Here is a 20048-nt window from a genome sequence, read left to right on the forward strand (position 1 = left end):
GGACACCAATCCCAACATAATATTACTCCCATATAGAGCATTTTGAACAAAAACACATATGTCACCCTTGCATATGGAAATGGGTGAGTAGTTACACAGTAAGAAAGATACATAGGAAACAAACTACCTAATAAAAGGAAATACATAGGAAGAAAGCATAGTAAAAAAAGGTGGAGGCGGGAATGCGGCCATGGGCAACACGCTCTGGATAAGCTTGACCGTGACATTCTCTCCCACTTAATTGGTTGACGTCCTCGTCAATCGAATCTGCTCAAACTTAGCAAATTGTTGAGCCGTTTCCTTGAGGTCTTCTGCGTGCTCTCAACGAACTTCTCTGTCTTGGAGGCTTTCCCACCTCTCTAGAAACTCTTCCCAGCTTGGTCTTGGTTTTCTAACTCTGTCGCTTCTTCCAGCAAGTCTCTCATTGATTCATTCCTCTGTCATTCTCTTCGTCGTGGCAGTCGGACAGATCACCACTCTTCATTACTCCTCAGTATAGTGGGGATGATAGGGTTTCAGTCTACTTACGTGGATGATAGGATGAATCTCTATCCACGATGGTAACTGCACCCGCTAAAAGGCCGAACCTTTTCAATGACTTCCAAGGTCCTCTAAAGCTGTTCACGAGGCGACGTTCTTTTTGTCCTCGACTTTGAAACTTTCCTAGGCACAAGTTTACCCGAACCCTGTCCTCTGGTAGGAACTCTCGGTGTTTGGGCTTTCTTCTTCTTCTTCTCCTCCTCTTTGGAGGCAGAGACTTGTGTAAACTTTCCAACTCGACAATACGACACTTTTCCAAGACACACAGAATGTCTTAAGAGGCCTTCTCTTTCGTGGTTTTAACTGACTCGTGGGTAAAGTCCTTCTCTAATTGAAGGGTCGAGATCATCATTATCCCATTCGGCTGTTTGATCCCGACATGCTCAACAGTGGGCGTAGACCCTATGATCACTAAACACTTAGCGAGGGGTATCGATATTACCCAAAGCTCAAGCAAGAATTCTATCCTCAACACCACAACAAAGTCATCCATTTTGACGATCATGAAATCGACAGGGCCACTCCAATCCCCCCAACTTTACGACTATTCTCTTTACCATTCCTGTAATAGGCAAGGTCGCAGAGTTCACTATTTTCATTTTACCTACACCTTCTTTCTAACGGAGATTCAATTGTCTGGCTTCTGTTTCGGACATAAAGTTATGGGTGGCTCCCGAGTCAACCATGTTACTTTGGCCAATCTATGGTTGGCCCAAGCATCAACATACATCAGTCTACCTTTTTGGAATTCATTTGTTTCTCCCATATTCTTCTAGAGGGCAGCTAAAAATCTGAGAGCCCCAACTCGTGGGGTTTCATCTTCCTCGACTTGTACATTTTCGTCCTCTGTACATTTTCATCCTCTACCTGAATAGCTTTGTCTTTCTAGTCTGAGGCTAATAAGACTTGCATCTCACCTAAACGACCATACGTGACACGACCTCAATTCTGAGTATTTCGGAAACTCCTACCTTTGAGAGCGGTCCTTTGATTAGTATGGGTGAGAGTGGCCGGATTGCCAACTCAACATGCCTACCTTTTTGAGGACTTGTCTGATCTGGGAGCTGGAAACTCAATCTATAAGATGGAATTCACTCCTTTCCCGAAGCAGGGATAAGTAGAGAGATTGCTCCCTTAAGGACTGATTCCGAGGTTTGAATATAGTGGCCACAACTTCTCTTTGGAAGAGAAGACTCAGTTATAGTAGGACTATGACTTATGTTCATTAGAGGAATCAGTGGTACTTAAAGAGACAGATGTAACTACAGGGGCATAACGGTTATTGGCCCAGTTGTACTTATGAGCGATCTATGAAGGATTGTCGCACTGCTAATTGGTTAAGATGGACACATAATATATCTGTAGTGAGAAGAGTTCAGTTGTGGGTCTTTAGTGGAGTGCCTGGCAGTTAACAGATGATGGATCCCATGACTAAAGAGTTTAATCAGTTATTCACGTACCGTTGGAGCTTCAGATCTATAGGTCTATGAGGTCCCTTGGTAGTTTGGATTCTATTGAGGATCAGTTCTTGGTGTTGATTTGAAATGTTCAAATTGATAAGAGGTATTTTGATTATATATGATATAATCGGTATGATGTATAAGATACATCTAGTGGAGGACTGATGTAAATGAGATTTACATTAAGTACCATGGAATAGAAAAAGAACTATGGTTTATATGTTTCATGAGATGAAATATTAAAACTATAGGTTATAAATATAGTATGATAAGTTGGTTATCATTTATGATTATAATAATATTAATTATTAGATAATTAATACTTTTTCTTTTAAATAACCAAAGTAGTGGGTGATTATTGGATCATGGTAACCGTGAGTTTAAAAGGAAAATAGTTTCCTATTTTGAAAAGAAGTTTTTACAAAAGTTTGAAAAAGGATTTTGAGTTTTCTTTCCGCGAAAAGAAACTCACAAAGTCGTCAAGTAAATACAGATTTATTAAACGATGGCTAGACAAGCTAAATGATCGCGCATGTGCGAGCTAAACGATCGTGCAGTCTTTACTAAATGATCACATAGCTTTGCTAGACGATCGCTGGCCTAAGGTACACGATCGTGTAGAGTCTGTACGCGATAGACCGAGCTAAACAATTGCACAGCTTTTGCTAGACGATCGTATAGCTTTATCTAAACGATTAGGCATCGACCTATACGATAAGTCTCAGCCTTCTCCCACTTGCCCAGTCGTGTATGCGATCGTTGTTTCCTCCGTTCGTCTGCCTCATACCAAGTCCGAACAGAGCCCACCTTCTAGATTCTCACACCTAGAATACCAAGGTCGCCTTGCTGGTGGTGTCAGACTCAACTTGACACCGTCGAAGTTTTCTGGGGGCCGTTCGTGTTGCTGAGAACGAGCGCGACATTCGTTCGCTGTTGCGGAGGAGTTCATGACCGAGGAGATCGTTGAGGACGAGCGTGAAGTGTTGCAGACGTGTAGATCGAGTGCTCGTGGTTGCGGTTGTTCGATCAGAGTCGCGCAACGGAGCGTGGAGACGTTTCTGCCGATGTGCATAGAGTTTGTCTTTCTATGAATTTGAGTTTATTGTACATGCTGTAATTTCTGCATTGTAATTGTATAACCATTTTTTTGAAGTCGACTGTAAATGATTTGTTGATTCATGATTGTAATTTGGAATAGTCTTGCTTCTGCTGCTCACGGAAATCTCGCTTCTAATTTCCTTCATATAGTATATGGATAAAGAAGGGAAACCTTATCCTGGTAACGCTACGGAAGCCACCCGCTTTATGGAATGGTCACAAGTGTTGTGACTTGTCACGGATGATCTGATCCTGATCATTCGTGTTGGGGACATGCAAGCGGGGCGTCTTATACAAAGAGTTTGTATAAGACCTGACCACGAAGTGTTAACGTCTCGTTATATAACACCGTTCATGATAGAGACTTCACTTCACTAGGATGACCATAGGTAACATGACCTCAATCCTGAGTGAGTTGTGGACTCCTGCCATTGAGGGTAGTCCTTTGATTTGTATGGGTACGAGTGGCCAGGTCGCCGATTCAAACCTACCATTTTGGGGATTCGTCTGATTTGGGAGCTGGGACTCAACTACACAAGATGGAATTCACTTCTTCCCCGAGGTAGGGGTAAGTAGATAGATAGCTCCCTTAAGGGCTGATTCTGAGGCTTGAACAATGTGGTACCACACACCTTCTCTTAGCCCGAGAGGTGTTCACACATAGTTGGACTATGTTGTATTGTTCATTAGATGAATCAGTGGTACTTAAGGAGTGAGATGTAACTACAGGGGCAAAACGGTAATTTGGTCTAGCTGTACTTACAAGTATCTGTGAAGGGTTATCGTACTCATGATTGGTTATATCCGATGGATACATAAATATATCTGTGGTAAGAAGAGTTCAGCTATTGGTCTTTAGTGAAATGCTTGACAGTTAACAGATGGTGGATCTCGTGGCTAAAGAGTTTAGTTAGCTATTCACGGACCATTGGAGCTTCGAGCCACAGATCCATTAGGTCTCCTAGGTAAGTTGGATAAAGTTGAGAACTAATGTTTGGGTTAATTTGAAATGTTCAAATTAACAAGAGGAAATTTGATTATATATGATATAATTGGACTGGTTAATTGTATATGATATAATTGGCTAAATGTATGAGATACAATATTTTAGAGGAAATTAGATATAAATATGATTTATATCAAGTAGAGGAGAAAATACTATAGTAGATATGTGATATCAAACTATAAGGTAAAAATATAATATAACTATATTTATTAATATTAATTAATTGCTTAATTATATGATAAATAATCCAATTTTTCACGTTCGAACGTGGGTTAGTGAGGCAACATCGGTTATTGTAACTTATAAATTAAAATGAAAATTGTTTTCATTTTTGAATAGTTCGTCGTAGTCATCCGAAAAGAAATAGAATAGCGTGCTGGTGAATCGTAAACGATCGCTTAAGTAAATCGAGAGCCTATACGATAGTCATTCTCCGCCTAAACGATCGTCCACCTCACGCCTAAATGATTGCACACTAGTTTCTACACGATCGAATAGCTTCCCTAAACGATCGTAGTGTGTGCCGAATTTGCTAAACGATCGTATACCATTTCCTAAACGATCGTTCAGTAAAACCTACACAATCGTGTAGTTTCTCCTAAACGATAAGCATCGTGCTATATGATAGCGCCTTTTTCCCTTCCACTTGCTTATCACCTACACGATCCGTTCGTCCTCCTTCCTCTACCAAATTCACCAAAGACCACGCTTTGGGTTCTCATTCCGAGAATACCTGGGGCTCTTTTCTGGTGGTGTCGTCTTGCGCATTCGTGTTTTTGCAGTTGTTCGAGCATTGGTTGATCGGGTAGAGATTTCCGCTGTATTGAGTTCCGAAGTTTGAAAAAGTCTTCAACTGGTATGACAACTCTCTCTCTCATTTATTTCTTGTTCAAAGCATGCCTTTAATTGACTGTTCGTTTTCATAATTGTGCGTTTGAATATATATTGTGTTTTTCGGTCACTGTGAAATTGGAGCGATCCGAACACGCTCATGGAACTCTTCGGTAAGAGATCCTTCACTTTCGCATCGTGAGCCCTATATAAAGGCTTAGGCTCGGGTACTTTCACCTTATTGAATTGGACTGTACCTCCGATTGGGGCTTGATTTCCCACCATTCTCATGGTGAGATTAACTCTTGCACTAATGTCCACAATCTCTGCTCAGATGACATCAATGGCGTCTCAAAAGTCTTTGGATAACTTAATCACCATCTGAATTATCGCTTTCTGCAAGCTGTCTAGTTCTTCGACACGCTCTTCAATAGGGGCAACAAAGTCTAACGAACCATCCCTACGCTCGAGAGGCCTAGTTTTCATAGCTTTTGCCTCTAGGGTCTCAACCCTTGTCAACAATTTCCTGACAGGCATCCCATCTAAGCGGCCAGCGACCGCGTCGATTTTATCGGTCTTGTCAACGACTTCTTGTAACCAAGTTTTTAGGAACCAAACCTGATCAGAGACTTCTATTAGATAGAGCATTTGCTCTTTTATCTTGACCAACCGGTCAACATAGGACTTGCCCAACTGTTTTGTAGCAAACATGATCACAACTTCTCACTTCCGCGAGCTGACTTGGCTCTGATACCAACGGTCACAATCGCACCTTCGTAAGGGTCTCAAGGCGATTGTGTGGCACTTGTTCTTGCCCTCAAACAAGTCAGCCAATCTAAATTTGAATAGTTGATGGCACAATGTCCGTTTCTACAACTTCCACCCCCATTCTTGAGAAAATATTTTAGAAAACGGGTTTAGAGGAAAAGGTTTTCGCAAACATTTGAAAGCATGTGTAAATAATGAACATTAGTTGTATAGCTAGAAAGCAATAAATAACAACACGACTTTATAGCAAACAACTCACTGGTATGAAGATATGATGATTAGTCTTACCCCTATATAAAGAATTCTGAACAAAAACACATCTGCACCCTTGTATATGGAAATGGGCAAACGGTCACACACTAAAAAAAGTACATATAAAGAAAACTACCTAGCAAAAGGAAATACATACAATGAAAACATAGTAAAAAGAGGTGGGGACGGACATGCGGTCATGGGCAATACGCCCTGGACAAGCATGATCATGACACTTAGCGTCAGAAAGAGGTACTTCTACAACGAAAGTGCTAAAACCTAAAATTAGCTACTCGAAGGTCTCATCGATGCTCATGTTGGAATGCCTTGGATCCTACACCTAATTAGAATTGGTATTTGATGTATTTAATTGTTTAATTTTTTTTCTTTCTCTACTTGGGTTTAGAGAGGTGCACTATGTAAACTCTCTAATCCTATAGGCATTATTTAGCATATTCTATATTTTATGTAACATTCTCTCTAATAATATTGTTCTCCCTCTACCCTGTAGACGTAACTAACACATTGTTAGTGAACCACGTAAATCAGTGTGTCGATCTTCTCTATTTCTTTTTACATTCTTTTGTATCCTTTAATTTTCAATTTCGTAACAAACTAGTATCAAAGTCTTGTTAGGGGTTTTTTGAAATTTCGCATCTGTTCGACAATTAAAGATATATGGCAAGAATGTAAAAAGAAATAAAGAAGATTGACATACTAACTTAGGTAGTTCACTAATAATGTGTTAGCTACATCCACGGGACAGAAGGAGAACAATATTATTAGAGAGGATGTTTCAGAAAATATAGAATCTATCGAATAATGCTTATAGAGTTAGGGAGTTTATATAGTGTACTTCTCTAAACCCTAAGTGGAGAAGGAAAAGATTTAAATAATTAAATATATCAAATACCAAATCCAATTAGGTGTAGAATTCAAGGTGGAGATTTGTTGGAATTCAAGTTAATGTGGAGATTTCATTCGATTTTAATTAGAATGCATTGAATTCTAATCCAAATTGGTTTAGAAAATTTCAAGTCAAGATGGAGATTTGTTGGAACGCCTTGAATCCTAATCATAATTGATTTAGGGGATTTCAAATCAAGATAGAGATTTGTTGGAATTCAAGTCAAGGTAGAGATTTCATTCAATTCTAATTAGAATGTATTGAATTCTAATCCAAATTGGTTTAGGAGATTTCAAGTCAAGATGGAGATTTGTTGGAACGCCTTGAATCCTAATCAGAATTGATTTAGAAGATTTCAAATCAGGATGGAGATTTGTTAGAATGCATTGAATGCTACACCTAATTAGAATCGGTATTTGATATATTTAATTATTTAAATCTTTTCCTTCTACACTTAGAGTTTAGAGAAATGCACTATATAAACTCTCTAATCCTACTGTAACATTCTCTCTAATAATATTGTTCTCCCTTTGCCCCGTCGACGTAGCTAACACATTGTTAGTGAACCACGTAAATCAGTGTGTCGATCTTCTCTATTTCTTTTTACGTTCTTTTGTATTCTTTAATTGTCGATTTCGAAACAACTCTCTTCCTAATCCACATGTCAATATATTATCATCATTATTATCATTATCATGATTAAATAAAATAAATTATCTTGGAAAATTTATATTAATGTTATTTCGAATGAAAATTTCTCTTTATAGAAAAAAGTATACATATACTTAGAGAGAAAAATGAGTGGAAGTGGGATTGTGAAGAAAATGTATTCACTGTCCATGTTTAGCTAAGGGATAAAATTTTGTCATAACTTCAATCCTCATTTACTAGTTAAAACATAGATTCTCTACAGAAAAACAACATATCTCTACTAGTTTGTGTTTGAGATAGCTTCCTCAATATACATGTACTATAATTGTAGAACACACCTTTGACAATTTTAAATTGCATATATGCTCTCTCATCCTTAATCCCCACAAAATTCTAAAGTAAAACCGATAAGAGATGAATAATAAAATGTAGAACAAATAACTCGAAATGTCCTATAACATAATTCACAAACCCAAACTTGACAACAAAATAACTACTAGGTTTAAGTCACTCTAAACACAAAACAACAACAATAATGAAGCTAAACCCATCAAATTCAAGAGTTAGATTAAAAGAGCTACAAAAAATTGTATCTATATTATTGATACTATATAAATAGTTAATAAAATAGCACAACATAAAAGTCCCACTTTATGCCTTTCATTAATCAATGTTATCAACAATGAAGAAACATATAAAAATTTAATTTAATTCCATATTTCCAAAAGTAAAGGAAAATTTAAAAAAAAAAAAAAGGATTTATATGATGTACTATATAAGATAGTTATATTAAAAGGTTTTTCCTTTTTCCTTTTGGTTGGGTCCATTTAACATTACTTGGTGGAGTCTGGCTCACTTGGTCGACTTAACTTCAATCAATCAAGTGGGCGCAGTGGTGAATAGATTTTTATTTATTTTATATTATTTTTAAAAAATCTATTTTTCGGATGTTATCCAAGATTGTTTTCAGATATATAAAAAAATAACTAAAATGTTTATAAATATAACAAAATTTAAATGTCTATCTATGATAAACTGTGAACTATTGCAGATAGACGATGATATTTTAATAATCTTTTTAAATATTTTTAGCAGTTTTATCCTTTAAAATATTTTTATTTATTTATTTATTTTTATTTTAAAATAAATAAAAATTACATGTCCACTTTGCTTACAAATATTCTCTTTTCTGTTAACCAAAAAAAGCCATTGCGAAATTGAAACTACTTCTCATTACTTTTATTCCATATTTTTATCAACCTTTTATATAATTAGATAAATATTCCTCCTCTGTACCCTCACTTTCTTTCTCTTCTAAATTCTTTGCCCTTTTTTAAAAAATTATGTATAATTTTAAACCAATCATTAATTGCCAAAATTAGGGGGAAAAAACTAAAAAAATTAAGATCTGTTTGGTAGACAATTCGAAAGTAAAATTGTATTTTATGTTTTCGAATATGTATTTAGTAGTAGATTCATAAATTAAATTTCAATATAAACGAATTTTTAAAATGTATTTAATAATGTATTTATAAATCATACAACTAATTAAAGATAATCACTAAATATTGAGTTTAATATAAACTATTACTAATTTATTTATGAACTTATTTTATGTTATTTTTTTAATTATTATTTTGTAATATCATATAGTTTATAATATAGTATATATAATACATATTTTAACTTAACATGGATAATTTAATTTACAACCTAAAATTTTATGTTTTGTTAATATATTTTTAATATGATTTTGTATTTTAAAATACGAATACATTGAAAGCATAAAAATATTGCTTTAGGAATTTGTATGTTTGGGTCATAAAATTTAAAAACAATTTTAAAAAAATAGAATCTAGACTGCCCACAACACATATTTTCTTAATTTAGTAAATCTGAAAACATAAAACAAAATTTCGAACTGTCTACCAAATAGACCCTTGGATATCGAGATGAATAGTAAAACATTAGTTGATGGGATTATATTGAAATAGCGGATAAAGGATCATGATAAAATGTTATACACATAAATAAGCTAGTGAGTAGTCTTATCTTCTTTAGTATAACAGGTAGGGATTTAAACTTCTAAAGTCAAGAGAATGAGTACTCGCAACTGTCGTTGTGCTAGACTCCCTTTAACGATGACATCATCTTTTATAACAATGAATGGAAGAAAAAGAAAATTGGTTTATTATTGCGATTCAAAATAAACATTTATAAATGTACCCTCTAATTAAGATTAATATATCGATATATATATATATATATATATATATATATATGCAAAAACAGATATTAGCCGAGGAATAAAAATCATATATAATAGACTAGGCATGGTGTAAGAATCAATGTGATGACATTAAATTAAATGGAAAATTTTGCACTTTTTTTACAAAATGGATAACAAAAAACAGCAGTCTTTACAAATGGCTACATATTCTTTCTATGTATGAATTAATCTAATTAGAAAAAGAGACAGTGGGGGAGATATCATGGGATGGAATATTTGGTGCCATAAACATATTGAAAATGAAATAAGATTTAGATTTGGAATATTACATCACCACATTCAATATCAGAAAACCACTTGGTTAAAAATAGAATCCCACCATGTATATTAAAAACATTATGTTATACACTTCAAATCATATAAAATGTTACAAAATAAAAGTGGGCAGATTAGGGGGGAATAACTTAATCCTTTTCAATAATAATAATAAATAGAGATTTTTAAAAATAGAAAAAATAAGAGAAACTATTTAAAAAAAATAGTAATTTTTTTTTGTTTTTATAGAGATTGACAGAAGCAATCAGTGTCTATAAGTTTTTTTTTTAATTATTTTTATAAATAATTTGACATTTTGTTCTATTGTAAAAATTTTCTTATAAAAAACTTTTATCGAAATATCTGAGTCGATTATTGGATTTATTATTATTATTTTTTTCATCCTTACGATTTTTTAAATGAGCATATGTTTTCATGTTTTTGGGAGGCCCGCCCGTGAAGACAAATGGGCCGGATTTACAATAATGGGCTCAATTTTGTTCCGATGGCAGGTCCGTGTGTTTTGTATATCTTGTAGTCCAAACTATTTGAATTGTTTATTCACTTAACATAATTGGGAATTGACATAATCTGTATAATTATTGAATTTGGAGCAATTATAAGTCGATATTTGTCCCATATTATGTTATATTCAAATATTGAAAAGTTGTTGTACCGTAGAATAGCCACGATATAAAAAACAATTTCAATGCGACCTCGATACTAATCGCTACTTTCAGTTGCTCTCCAAAGTTAACACAACGTCCAATTAAATGGATTGTAATTAAGAAAACAATGCAGAACATTAAGTGAAAATCAGAAATCATATCTAAAACAACAAAAATAATGAATTTCATTTAATATTTCAAAAGTTTTTAAACGAATAAATAATGAAAATTTATTTTTTGCGTGCAAGCATAGTTACCCCTACCCGGTCCGATGAACGGCAATGACGGTGTGCGTATATGGTGAAAGGGTTATACTTTCACTATCATCACACTTTGGAATCACCTCTAGCATGCCTTGGTATGTATACCTTTTAGGCATTCTTAATTCTTCAATTTGGAACAACATTCTCCCGGACCTAAGCCCAAAAATCACTTCCAACATATTAAAATTGAAAACAAACTGACAAATTTTTATAATTTCATGTGTCTTCATCTTGACCTTTAAAGATAACTTAGAAAGAATTTACCAACCATTAGAACTCCTAGAGCTCATGGAGACTTAACGACACTTGAAAAGTGAAGTCCTTTGAAGAAAAAAAAACATTATTTCAAGATGTTAATTTCAAGAACATTTATGCACTCCGATCTTCAAATTGAAATAATTTTGAGTTGGTTACATAAATGGAATTCAAGCCCAAAATAATATAATATATAGTACAAGGATAAAATAGTTGCATATATAGAACAAAAAAATGGTAAAAGACTAAAAAGTCCACATTTAGCCACCATTTTGCTCGCTTCTTCCCAATTTTCTCAAATTGAAAGTTATCACTGATAACAGCTGTCAGTGATAGCCACTGATAGTTGTTATCAATTACTATCACTAATAGTTGCTATCAATGGTAGCTTTCAATTTGAGAAATATTAATGCAATCTTGAAATATTAGCTTTTAATTTGCTATCAATTATCAATGGTTATATTGATACACTTTCATCAATTGAAATCAACCTTGAAATATTAAGAATTAAGGCTATTAATGATAGACTTTTATAAGTAGTTATCAACATTGAAAGAAAACCAACAACTTTGAATGATTGAGCTATACCAATGATGGAAAACTATTAGTCGCTATCACTGATAGCCTTTCATAAATGACTATCAATTTTGAAAGATTAATACAGCAGCTATCACTAATAATCTTTTATCGTGGTTGTCACTGATAACAACTATCAGTCGCTATCACTAATAGACTTTTATCAATTAGAATCAATATTTAAATATTAACACTTAAGGCAAGCAACGATAGACTTTTATAACTAGTTACAAACTTTCATAGAAACTCGATATATAGATTTCACCTAAATTTTATCACCAATATCACTCATATCGTGGTTATCATTGATAACTTATTTCACTGACAACATTAATGATAAGATGCTATCAATAATCTCAATGATATCAGTTATCAATGATCTCATTGATATAATGCTATGAGTGATAACTCTCCATCATCGATAATATGCTATCAATGGTAGCTTCTATCACCAATAATGTAGCATTAGTGGTAGCTTCTATCATCAATAACGTGCTATCAATGTTAGTTTCTATCACCAATAACATGTTATCAATGGTAACTTTTGTCAATGATAGCTATTGACCACCTTATTGTCCCTTTCCTCGTCATTTTCAAACATTTGTACGATCCTTTTTCTTTTCAATACCTCTCAAAGGCACTTTCATAAAAACAGCGAACAACCAAATCAAACCCTTCTTCTTCATTTGATTTTGTAAACAAATATTACGGTGCACAAATACACAAATATTTCAATTTGTGCTCTTCATTTTGGGCCATCTGTGCCATTTTCTCATGTTTATTTTTTATAGGCATCATACTCTCAAAGTCTTATAAATAGGGGGAAAAAAAATTATTGGCCTGTCTAATATCGTTCGCATTTCTCATTTTTTAAGAAATGAACTTATTTAATGATTATTTTCATTTCTTATTTCAAACCTTTAAAAAATGTTTCTAAAAATGGTGCAAATTCGTGGACTAAAAAAATAGTTTCTTTTAGATCCATTTTCATTTGCTATTTACATTTAGTGTTTCGTTATAATAATCAAACTCGATGATTGACTTGTTAGTGTTAAGTCACTTATGAATTTAGTGTTTTTAAGTCTCGGGTATGAAACTCAACCTCATAATACTTATGAAAAAAATAAAAGAAGCAAAAATCAGATAAAGGAAATAAGTTTTTTTTTCCTTTTTTTTCTTTTTTTTAAACAAAAAAAAAAAGAAACGAAAAGAAGCAAAAACTATAGACATGAAAGAAGATTAAAAAAAAGAAAGAAAAAAGAAAGGAAGCAAAAACAGGGAAAGAAGAGAACATTAAAAAAAAAAGGAATAAGCAAGAATTGAAAGAAAAACGGGATAAATAAAAGAAAAAGAAGGAAAGTGAAGAAGCGAAAACCGGATAAAAGAAAAAAGGAAAGAAGCAAAACTCTAAGAAAATTAAAAAAATTAAGAATTAAAAAAATAATAATAAAAAAAAAAAAAAAAAAAAAGTGCAACCAGACAAGATAGAGGGGGCAAAATTGGAAATTAGAAAAAAATCAAAAGTTGACTGGTCATCACTCTCATATTTGCAAATATTTTAAAGAGGTGATATAACTTTAGATTTTCCCCCTTATTTTACTATTTATTACAAAGGGAAAATTTTAAAAATATGGTAGTTTTAAAAACAATTTATAAAAATATTGTACATTTGAAACTATTTAGAAAAATATTGTTTTTTTTCTTTTTCTTTTTAATAATTTAGACATCCGACCTTCTTCTTTCTTTCTTTATTTTTTTTTAATTTTTCATTTTATAAAAACAATTTCTAAAAATATTTTATTATTTTATTTAAACTATAAAATAATAAATTAAAAATAATAATATCTCATACAAATAAATAAGTGTAAATTAAAATATCTCATTTATATAAAAACAAGTACAAAAATCAATGTGTCCTACAAGACGGACGTCATCGTCGAGCTAGTTGTCGTCGTCGACTTCGAATTTGAGGTTGCTCTGGTTCTTCTTGATGTTGCTCTGGTTCCTCTGCAGACGCTTCATGATATAAATATTCATTATGCTCTCCACGACCCCGACCATGTCCATGCACGTATGAAGACGAAAGACCAACCTCTAAGTCATAATGTCCTTAACCAAATGTTGTTGTCATCATCAGACTAACATAATCATTTGACTTTGCATCTGCATCACAGGGGCAACTCTTCCACATTATGGGCAACCTCATCAAACTCATCCTCTTCTCGTATAGGTGATATACGTCTAGGAGCTGGTGGAGGAACAATAGGTATATCGTACATATAATGTATCTCCTCCATATAGCTTTGGTTGTCACTACATATAGCAAGAACCTGGTTTGGATCATTCGCAACATCACAAGGTCTACTATTGTTCGATCTCTGTGAATTCTAAAACAATTAGATAATATTTAAAATAAATTTAAATTAAAAATAATTAGATAATATTCATTCATTTACCAGATGACCCACAGCTGCTCCTGGACGAGTGACGTAGCGCCTTGTGATATTATTATACTAATGTAGTGTTGAATGACATCCCTGTCAAACTATTTAATAGAAACCCCCACTGCAATAAACCTTGCACGATAGTGCCATCACACTACTAAATGTGCAACTTTTTCAGACCAATTTACAGTCCTTAAGTCGATATCATGCAGTAGGGGTTCAGTATTACAAGGCGATGGGATATCCTGCTGAAAACCGAATTGTCTTATCACCCTGTCAGGAAGATGCCACTCACTAATGTGAAAACATATGAGAGGGCTCATCGTCCGCCATATGTTTTGACTATTCATATAGAAATTTGACAAAGTATGCATAATAATTTTGTATAGCTCCCAAATAATCTGAAACATAAAATATTATATTGGAGAACATTAAAGATAAATACAATAAAAATGTGTATAAAATAATCAATTAGGTTCAGTGTAATGTACCTGATCGAATTGAAGCAGATCAAACATGTATCTGTACTGGCTGACTACATGTGTGGTTGTCCTAGTCACACAAAATTTGTCTCTCCACCTAAATTTTTATATTGATAATTTAGAATCTAAATTAACTAGATTATTGATATAAAAATTAAATTGAATTTAAACAACATACCAAGAACCGTAGGCTCGTCCAACTAACTGAGCGTCTTCAACATATTGTAGCTGTGGAGCCATTGTTGGAAATCGCTCCCAAGCCCATAGTTGCAAAAGTATGAGAGGCTCAGCTATCTCTCAAACCTCAGGTCTTGTTGCTTTGCATAGTTGTCTGTACAACCATGCCAAACATGCTCCACCCCACAAAGACCGCCCCACATCATAGAGGTCAGCTAATAGTGACAGGAACAACAAATAAACAAAATGACTTGATTTATCAGAAAACAAACTTCCACCCATCATTTGTAGTATATATGCTCGCGCATGCCTTATGACGGTTTCCTCGTCTACATCATCTATGAGCTCATGGAATTGTGTTCCTAACCATATCAAACTTAACCTCGATCCTTTCATTTTTTCAGCAGGTGGGGTCACACCACAATTGACAAACTTGTGACCAGTCACGTACATAACTCTAGTGACCGGCTCACCGTCAACAGGTAACCCCAACAACACTTCTATGTCTTGTAGAATGGTAGTGAACTCTCCAACAGACATATGAAATGTATGCATCTCAGGCCTCCATCTCTCGATCAAGACTGTGACCAGATGTCAGTCCAACTGAATAAATCCCAATCTGGCAACCCATAGAATCCAGATGTGCGCAATAGTAGTAGTATTCGAGGGCGGAGTGGGATAGTATTTCTCTAGTAGTATGATCTCGCCATACAACAAATGATCGATGAATGGACTGGTCGTATCAACAAGTCCTGGGTTTAAAGCCATGATCTGTAAGAAAAAAAATTATTTCTCAATTAGAAGAATAATGTACAACTTAATTAAATAATGTATAACTTAATTAAAAGAATAGTGTACAACTTAATTAAAAGAATAATGTACAACTTTATAAATTATAATAAAAAAGATTGAATATACAATAAAAGTATCTACACTTAATTAAATATACATGATAAAAAGATTATTTATTTATCAATTAAATAATGTACAACTTAATTAAAAAAATAATGTACAACTTTATAAATTATAATAAAAAAGATTGAATATCCAATAAAAGTAACTATACTTAATTAAATATACATGATAAAAAGATTATTTATTTCTCAATTAAATAATGTACAATAAATTATTATAAAAAAATTGAATATGAAATAAAATATAATAAAAAAATTGAATATACAATAAAATGAATATATAATAAAAAATATATATTTATTTTTCAATCCATAACTATCTAAGAGCCCGTCTTATTTTTTAACCCCTAACTATTTGGAGCCCGTGTACATTAACTAAGTGACATCCCAACTATTTCAATAAATTGTTCAAATACAACTGTTCACAATTATGCTAAAACTTCCACTTGGTGGTTGGTCATAGTCAACTCCTTCAATACCATCAATCATATTACCAACAACAAAAATCCCAAGCATTTGCCAGCCATTTTCTAAAAAAAGAAGACAAACAATACATTACTAATTATTCTACTAATTATCAAACTTAAACAAAAACAAACCACAATAAAAATCCCAATAAGAAATATATATAGGAAATACAAAAAGTTTGTGGGTAAAAAAATATTAAAAAAAAATTTAAAAAAAACACAATAATTTTGTATTATACTTTTTATAAGAAGTATATTAAAAAATCACAATAATTTTGTATTAAACTAAAAATATTAAACTTTTTAATTTATAAACATCAACTTTTTAAACATAACAATAAATAAACTTTTTATAACTATTTTTAAACATAACAACAAATTAAACTTTTCAAATTACAATGAGGTAAACTTTTTAAAATTATTATTTTTAATTTTAATAAAAAAATAAAAAATTAAATTAAATTAAACTTTTTAAAACTATTTTAAACTATATTTTCAAAGTTAATACTAGAAAAATCAAATATCATAAAAAATATATTTCAAAAAATCATAATAATTTTGTATTAAACTAAAAATATTAAAGTTTTTAAACTATAAACATCAACTTTTAAACATTACAATGAGGTAAATTTTTTAAAACTATTTTTTCAAATTTAATACAAAATAAACAATAAAATGAAATTAAACTTTTTCAAACTATTTTAAACTATATTTTCAAAGTTAATACTAGAAAAATCAAATATCATAAGAAATATATTTCAAAAAATCATAATAATTTTGTATTAAATTAAAAATATTAAAGTTTTTAAACTATAAACATCTTTTTAAACATTACAATGAGCTAAATTTTTTTAAACTATTTTTTAAAATTTAAAACAAAATAAAGAATAAAATTAAATTAAACTTTTTCAAACTATTTTAAACTATATTTTCAAAATTAATACTAGAAAACTCAAATATCATAAGAAAATCAACTATTTTAAACTATAGTTTATTTAAGTATATTTCTTATAATAAACTATATTTAAATATAAAAAAAAACAAACAAAATATAAATAAGATTAACATGTTGGTATAACATCCCAACCATAAGATTAACACTAATAACAACTAATAGATTAACACTAATAGAGAAAAAACTACTAACATCAATATGTAAATATTATTGAATTGAACATGATAGATTTATTAAATATAATTAAACTAGTAATAAATAAATAGTAAACTCACAAATTTAACTTATCTGTTCTTTCCCAAATAGCAACAAAAACTATAAGAAAAATATAATAGTATGAGAATAGGAACAAAATGTATAGTTCTTTTAAAAAAAAAAAAAAATGAAATTTTGTATAGTAAAAGGTACAAACCTCACAATTTAATGGACAAATGTGGGAGAAGAAGAAGATTTGCTGAAGGCAGTGAGAATGAGAGGCGAAAAGAAGGCAGTGAGGAGAGTGAGGGAACGAAAGCAGTGTGAGAATATGAGAAGAGACGGTGGGGTTATAAGCTAAATGGTCGAGTTTTCAAAACTCGACCTCACGGGTTGGGAAAGCAGTGTGGGATGGGACGAGACACTGACGCACTACAAAGATTCAGATTCGTTCTAAAGAAGGTCGATGATTCAAATCACTCTAATGCGCGCTGCAGAGATTCGAATTCTTAGCCATGCGATCTGTAGCATTTAGTATACGATCGTGTAGTAAGGAAAGAGAACTCTCGAGAGGCCTTCGTAGCGTGCCCTCATTGTGTACTTCCACTATGCGATCGTGTAGTAAAGCTTAGCGATCGTGTAGCATTTGGTATACGATCATATAGTAAAAGGTATGCGATCGTAAGAGAAGGTCATCGTCTATTTGTAATAGGTAAGCGATCGTTGTAAGAGTTTGTGGGCGATTGTGTAGTGAGGAAAGAGAGCTCTCGAGAGGCCATTGCAACGTGCCCTCATTGTGTACTTCCACTAGGCGATCGTGTAGTAAAGCTTAGCGATCATGTAGCATTTAGTATACGATCGTATAGTAAAAGGTAGGTGATCGTATAGGTTTTGAGAAGGTGATCGTCTAATTGTAATAGCTAAGCAATCGTGTAGGAGTTTGTGGGCGATCGTGTAGTAGAGAAAAAGAGCTCTCAAGAGGCCATCACAGTGTGCCCTCATCGTGTACTTCCACTATGCGATCGTGTAGCATTTGGTATACGATCGTATAGTAAAAGGTATGCGATCGTATAGGTTTTGAGAAGGCCATGTCTATTTGTAATAGGTAAGCGATCGTGTAGAAGTTTGTGGGCGATCGTGTAGTGAGGAAAGAGAGCTCTCGATAGGCCATCAAAGCGTACCCTCATTGTGTACTTCCACTATGCGATCATGTAGCATTTGGTATAAGATCGTATAGTAAAAGATATGTGATCGTATAGGTTTTGAGAAGACCATCGTCTATTTGTAATAGGTAAGCGATCGAGTAGTGAGAAAAGAGAGCTATCGAGAGGTCATCGTAGCGTGCCCTCATCGTGTATTTCCACTATGCGATCGTGTAGTAAAGCTTAGCAATCGTGTAACATTTGGTATACGATCATGTAGTAAAAGGTAGGCGATCGTATAGGTTTGAGAAGACGATCGTCTAATTGTAATAGCTAAGCGACTGTGTAGGAGTTTGTGAGCGATCGTGTAGTGAGGGAAGAGAGCTCTCGAGAGTGGGAGTTCGGAAGATGCTATCGCAGAGAGGCCATCGCAAAGTGCCGCGCATCGTCTACTTCTATTAGGTGATCGTGTAACATTTAGTATACAATTGTATGGTAAAAGGTATGTGATCGTATAGGTTTTGAGAAGACGATCATGTAATAGTAATAGTTAAGCGACCGTGTAGGAGTTTGTGGCCGATCGCAAAGGATTTAGTAAGCGATCATTTAGTCATATTGAGTGATCGTTGAGAGATTGGAAATGATCGTTTAGCTTCTAATAAAGAAGTTGTTCATCGTTCACTTGTTCTTTCTGGAAATTTGCACCTATTGTTACGTTAATAAAGAATTACTAAACGATTGCAAAATAATTTTACTAAATGATTGTGTGCGATCGTGTATATAATTACTAAACGATTCTTTAATTTCCTTTAGGTCAAGGGTTTCTATAATTTTCGAGAGGTCGAGGGTTCTTTCAAATTTTATCATATTCCCTTACAGATATTCTTTGGTTTTCGACAGGTCGAGGGTTGAACCCTCGTTCTCTTCTCAATTTCCTTTAGGTCAAGGGTCAAACCCTCGATCTCTTCTTTAATTTTCGACAGGTTGAAGGTTGAATCCTCGTCATCTTCTCAGATCGAGGGTCAAACTCTCAATCTTTTCTTTAATTTCGACAGGTCGAGGTTGAACCCTTGACAAAATATTTTAAACTAAATCACCGCCTCAAAATCTCCAAAACAACCATGGATTTCTAAATAGTTTCAAAACCACTATATTTCCCTAAATAGTTTTCCTATTCACAATATTAAAAAAAAAAAACCTCTTATTACAAATATCGTTTAACTTTTGCTATGGTCCTAAGCCCAAAAGTCATTTCTAACATATTAAAATTGAAAACAAACTGGCATATCTTCATAATATCACGTGTATTCTTCATGACCTTTTGAGATAACTTAGAAAGAATTTACCAACCATCAGAACTCCTAGAGCTCATGGAGATTGAATGACACTTGAAGATTGAAGTCATTCGAAGGAAAAGAACATTATTTCAACATGTTGATTTCAAGAACATTC

This window comes from Benincasa hispida, chromosome 4 (genome assembly GCF_027475165.1).
Source record: "Benincasa hispida cultivar pf3 chromosome 4, pf3_genome.v1.1, whole genome shotgun sequence".
Classification (NCBI taxonomy): domain Eukaryota; kingdom Viridiplantae; phylum Streptophyta; class Magnoliopsida; order Cucurbitales; family Cucurbitaceae; genus Benincasa; species Benincasa hispida.